Consider the following 6035-nt stretch of genomic DNA (forward strand, 5'->3'; position numbering starts at 1 on the left):
AAAAGATGAGCGAAGGGGAAATGAAGGAGAAGGGAGGAGAAAGGAAGAAAAACAGCTAAATAAAATGTCCAAAGAGGAGGAGAAAGACAACAGAGGACTTACAGAACAAACAAAAAAGGAGAAGAGAACGAAAAGAGGAGACGAGATAATTACAAAGGCTAAAAAAGGCCGAGAGGAAGAGGAGGAGAGGAATCTGAGCTATTGGCACCGCGGGGTGTTGAAACCGCCCCGCTCGCCAGCGCAACTTGTTGTTTTCCACACCAATATGGACACAGCAAATGAAGACGCAGAGCGAGGGAGGTCTGCGGTCCTGTTAATACGAACCAGCAGAGAGAGAGAGAGAGAAAGAGAGAGAGAGAGAGAGAAGAGGAAGAGGAAGGAAGCAATGTCACTTTCTTCTTGGCCATTTAAATCCTCTGATGGCCTGTGAAACGTCCTGCAGAAACAACCGCTTTGTTTCTGGAGCTTTGACCAATTTGGGGAGCAATTTTCAACTCATAGCACGCATGCACACACGCACACACACACACACACACACACACACACACACACACACACACACACACACACACACACACACACACACACACACACACACAGACACTGTCCTCCTCCAGAGGCCGCAATCGGTCAGCCAGCTCCTCTACCGACCGTTGCTGGTCCCAATAATCGCCTCGGCTGCCACGATTTTATTTTGATAACCTTGTCTAAATATCGTGCTTTCTTAAAGCCGCTGTTTTTCCAGGAAAGTTTTGCCTTGGCACCTACGCTCCTTTTCTTGTTTTGTTTTGTTTTGTTTTTAGCGCAGACTGAAAGCCAGCTACAAAGGTTAAAAGGCTTTGTTCTGTTGGATGCTATGGAGAGATGAATGGATGGAGTGAGCGTAGAGCTGAGGGGACATAAAGCTGAGGGGACATAGAACTGAGGGGACATAGAGCTGAGGGAGCATAGAGTTGAGGGAACATAGAGCTGAGGGGACATAGAGCTGAGGGGACATAAGGCTGAGGGAACATAGAGTTGAGGGAACATAGAGCTGAGGGGACATAGAGCTGAGGGAACATATGGCTGAGGGGACATAGAGCTGAGGGAACACAGAGCTGAGGGAACATATGGCTGAGGGGACATAAAGCTGAGGGAACATAGAGCTGAGGGGACATAGAGCTGAGGGAACATAGAGCTGAGGGAACATAGAGCTGAGGGAACATATGGCTGAGGGGACATAGAGCTGAGGGAACATAGAGCTGAGGGAACATAGGGCTGAGGGAACATAGAACTGAGGGAACATAGGGCTGAGGGAACATAGAGCTGAGGGAACATAGGGCTGAGGGAACATAGGGTTGGAGAAACATGAGGCTGAGGGAACATAGAGCTTAAGGAACACGGAGCTGAGGGTACAAAGAGTTGAAGGAACAGAACTAAGGAAACAGCTGAGGGAACATAGAGCTGAGGTAACATAGAGCTAAGGGAGCATAGGGCTGAGGGAACAAAGAGCTAAGGGAACAAGGAGCTGAGGGAACACAGAGCTAAGGGAACATAGGGCTGAGGGAACAAAGAGATAAGGGAACATAAAGCTGAGGGAACACAGAGCTAAGGGAACATAGGGCTGAGGGAACACAGAGCTAAGGGAACATAGAGCTGAGGGAACACAGCTAAGGGAACACAGAGCTAAGGGAACATAGGGCTGAGGGAACAAAGAGATAAGGGAACATAAAGCTGAGGGAACACAGAGCTAAGGGAACATAGGGCTGAGGGAACACAGAGCTACGGGAACATAGAGCTGAGGGAACACAGAGCTAAGGGAACATAGGGCTGAGAGAACAAAGAGATAAGGGAACATAAAGCTGAGGGAACACAGAGCTAAGGGAACATAGAGCTGAGGGAACACAGAGCTAAGGTAACAGGGCTGGGGGAACAGAGATAAGGGATCATAGAGCTGAGGGTACAAAGAGTTGAAGGAACAGAGCTGAGGTGACACACCTTAGGGAACACAGAGCTAAGGGAACATAGGGCTGAGAGAACACAGAGATAAGGGAACATAGGGCTGAGGGAACACAGAGCAGAAGGAACATAGAGTTGAAGGAATGTAAAGCTGAAGGAACAGAGCTGAGGGAACATACAGTTGTGAGAACACTGGACTGATCCCTTGCTGACAGACAGTCATCAGCCAACAGCAATTAACTCAAGGTATGGACTCTTCCACTATTTCACTGTCACAGTGAACCTTTACGCAAATGATGTTGTATTGTTCAGTGTGCATGATTGTTATAAATGTAGCTGTGGGGCCTTTCAGGACAGAGATCTCTTCATACTAATGTCAGATATGGATCACACGCAACCATGATGTGAACAGTTCAGGCAAAAAGATCAAAATTGAAAAAAAAAAAAGAACTGAGCATTCATTTACTTAATGGTTAGGTGACATGTGCCGATTTTTACACCTGTCCTGAGCCCAGCTGGACGGCGCACAGTCACTCAGATGATCCCGCAGTGTGAACGAGTTCAGGACTGGACACATTTAACTAAGCTCCAGACGTCTCCAGACCGGCCGGAGCCCAACGAGGGTTTTTTCTTCTTCTTTTTTCTTTTTTCTTTTTCTTTTTTGAAAGGTGTTTGACTTGGTCGGTCCAGTCTGGCCGGGCTCGTGTCGTGCTGGGTAGTCCAAGAGGTTTCACCGAGGCTGAAGTCTGTCAGCGGGCCTGGCAGCAGCCAATGGGAGTTCAGCTGAAGGGGGAAGAAAAGGAAAAAAAAAAAAAAAAAAAAGGGAACGAACCGGGACAGAAAGCCGCTCTTAACAACGGCACTTCCACACACTCCACACAGACCGCTGCGAGATCAGCAAGTCCACTTCTCAAAAGATGTTACACAATTTTATTTAGAGGAATAAAACACATTTTAAAAAGTTTAAAATTACAAAAAAAAAAACCAAAACCCTCCAATAATGCCCCTTGAAAGTGCATTTTTATGAATGAACGAATGGCTGGATTTTATTCATATAGCACCTTTCATGCACCAAAAGCAATTCAACAACAGGTTAAAAATAAAGCGAAGTACACTTTAAGTCTTCTTCAATCAATTTAAATCACATCTACATGAAAAAATATAGAATAAGGGATGATTTAATAAGAAGATGACGAAAATGGCTATAGCTTTTGAGGTATGATGAAAATATGAGCTTTGGTAGCATAATAATACGCAATATAACTTCTGTTTTTTTTTTTTTTTAATTGCATCTCTAGGGAATTATCTCTCTCTCTCCCGATTTCTGTTTTGTGTCTTTGTCCAAATGTCCCTCGTCCTCGTCTCTCTCAAATTCTGCTCTTTCTCTCGTCTCGTTTCCAGATCTCTCTGTTCCTCGCTCTATATCTCTCGCCATGTCTCCCATTTATTTTACTTCCTCCTTATATGCCAGATAGAGGTGTTGAGGACATCCTGGAACCTGCTGGAAGCCAAACAACATGAACGTGTGTGTGTGTGTGTGTGTGTGTGTGTGTGTGTGTGTATGTGTGTTCTGCGGCTGGCTGTTCAAGCTTTGGGCCAGAGGTTTGAGAGAGACAAGGAGGGCGGGAGTGATGGGAAACGAAGTTAGTTGAACATGTAGATCACACATGAACACACACACACACACACACACACACACATGTACACACACACACAAGAATAAAAAGCAGACAAAAGCTTGCAAACGTGCTGAAGAGGCTCCTAGGGGACACACTGCAGCTTGTGTGAGAAAAATCATATTTTTCATTATTTTTCATCATCAATTTCTTTAGTTTTTGATCTTTAATGTGTCTGTTTTTTTCCCCCATTCTTCATCTATGTCTCTCACTCTCTCTCTCACACACACACACACGCACACACAATTAAATGATCTTAATTGGCATGAAAAACCATTCAGCACGTATTGCCAATGTCTCTCCTTCTTTCTGCCTTTATGTAAAGAGCCAGTTATTGCTTTAATTATCCGTCAATGGATTCAGCATCTGTCTGCACTAAAGACATGGCTCGCGGTGCTGGAACACACACACACACACGCACACACACACACACACACACACACACACAAAGAGAAGCTTTCCTAGAAGTTCATTGTCCCTAAATGCTCCAGTATTCCAGTATTTCAGTGCTTGACCAGCCAGTATGCGCACACACACACACACACATACACACACGCACACACACACACACATGCGGACATAATGTCTGCCAGTAATACATTCAGTTCACATGTATTCACGTTTGCACACACATGCACACACTCTGGCCCAGACTCACACACATACCTTCCTCCCTCGTTTTCTTCTCTGTCTCTGAGACAAAGTTGCTCGAACACACACACACACACACACACACACACACACATATAGTACTTCAGCCATAAACAGTTCATAAAGGCCTGTCTTTACTAATGACTCGGCTAAAGAGAGAAACAGATACACTGTGCGGCTGTGATGGAGGGAGGAGGATCCACATGCCGAAGCTCTGCAGTGGAATCGCTTCTGCCGGACCGTCCCGACAGCTTCCACAGCTCTCTGTGTGTGTGTGTGTGTGTTTCATCGCCAAACGGTAGGTTTTAAGACATTTTTTAACATGCAGGTACAATGCAAAATCAAGAGCTTTGACTTTTGAGGAGGATGCAGAAGAGCTGAAGTTTACACTGCACTGCTTAACTGTCTTATTTACATGGAAATATGATAGATATACTTTACTGATCCCAACCAGGGAAATTCTGGAGAAAGACAAGGGCTCGTCCGGGATTTGAACCCGGGACCTCTCGCACCCAAAGCGAGAATCATACCCCTAGACCAACGAGCCACATAAACATGGCTGCTTAGGTCTGTCTAATTACAAGACTCATACCTAGTTGAGTTCCTTGATATGGCAGAGCAAGTGGATCCTTGGCTGTATAAGATATCCCATAAGACCACGGGGCAGCAAGGGCATCCCAGTGGCTCAGCCGGTAGAGTGTGTACGATTAAGGCTAAAGGCCCTTTCACACCTGCCTCGGCCTTTTGGACGTCTCAGTTTGATCTGAACCAAAATGACAGAAGTGAAACCTCCCCCGGACCGGGATCCAGACCAAGCAGCCGAACCTTGGTCCGACCAGAAGAAGAGGACGTCTGAATCCGGATCAAACTGAACCATGGCCACATTTTTTCGATGGTTCGGACTTTCGGACCACCGGCAGGCGATGGTCAGAACTAGAAAAAGGAGACATGAGTCACGAGAGCACGTGGGGAGAGGAGGAGACCTAGTTTTTACATTTTTAATGAAATATGGTCCAACAAAACGTCGACTGGAAAAAACTCATAAAAATAGTGACACTTTCCAGGTATTTTCAGCGTGAGAGAGAGAGAGAGGATATAAGAGGAAAGGAGAGCGAGTGAGGTTGGTGCTGCTGGTCGTAACGCTATAATAATATTATTATTACAGTGGCAGCAGGATCAATCTGTTCACTCATTCATTCACCTGTCAACAAACCAATCCAATGTCAAGTCCACGTAGGTTAGGACTGGACGGAGGTGTGAGTACGCTCGCATAGTTGCAATGTGAAACCTAAACTAAATGGATCAAATCAATGCAGCGTATGAAAAACATGAACCTCGGTTTGGACACTCTGGTGTGAAAAGTACTTGTCTTAGTGTCCCTGATTCGATTCTGGCCTCCTGTCTTACCTGTCGCTCTCTACACTGCCTGTCTAATACAGCAGACAGACTGAATGAATAAAAAAAGAAATAAAGAAACTAATAATGCAAGACCATAGGGCAAAATAGGGCGAAATGCAACTTGCGATATAGCTTTGTGAAAGGCTTGATGACTACTGGAAACCAGCGACACCATGCAGTCTGGAGGCCTGCACTAGCCATGAGACATTTCTTTGTCTACATTCATTCACCTTTGGGACAAAATCGGTTCCTCTTCCTACTCCTATATGGGAATGTTTCTAACAGGTGCCAAGTTGAGAGGAGGCTTTGCTGCAAATGAGCCGGAGCCACTGAACCGCCCACCAGCTCCAGTGAAGCTGACCTCTGACCCTA

The 6035-nt window shown here is 45.6% G+C and overlaps 1 non-coding gene across 1 annotated transcript; it reads right to left on the reverse strand.

The window, feature by feature from the left end:
- Positions 1-4740: 4740 nt before the first annotated feature.
- Positions 4741-4812, reverse strand: trnap-ugg (transfer RNA proline (anticodon UGG)). The gene has a single exon. It is a non-coding gene; the product is annotated as a tRNA-Pro (tRNA).
- Between the last annotated feature and the right edge of the window lie 1223 nt (positions 4813-6035).

The sequence above is a fragment of the Myripristis murdjan genome, chromosome 18 (genome assembly GCF_902150065.1).
Source record: "Myripristis murdjan chromosome 18, fMyrMur1.1, whole genome shotgun sequence".
In the NCBI taxonomy this organism is placed as follows: domain Eukaryota; kingdom Metazoa; phylum Chordata; class Actinopteri; order Holocentriformes; family Holocentridae; genus Myripristis; species Myripristis murdjan.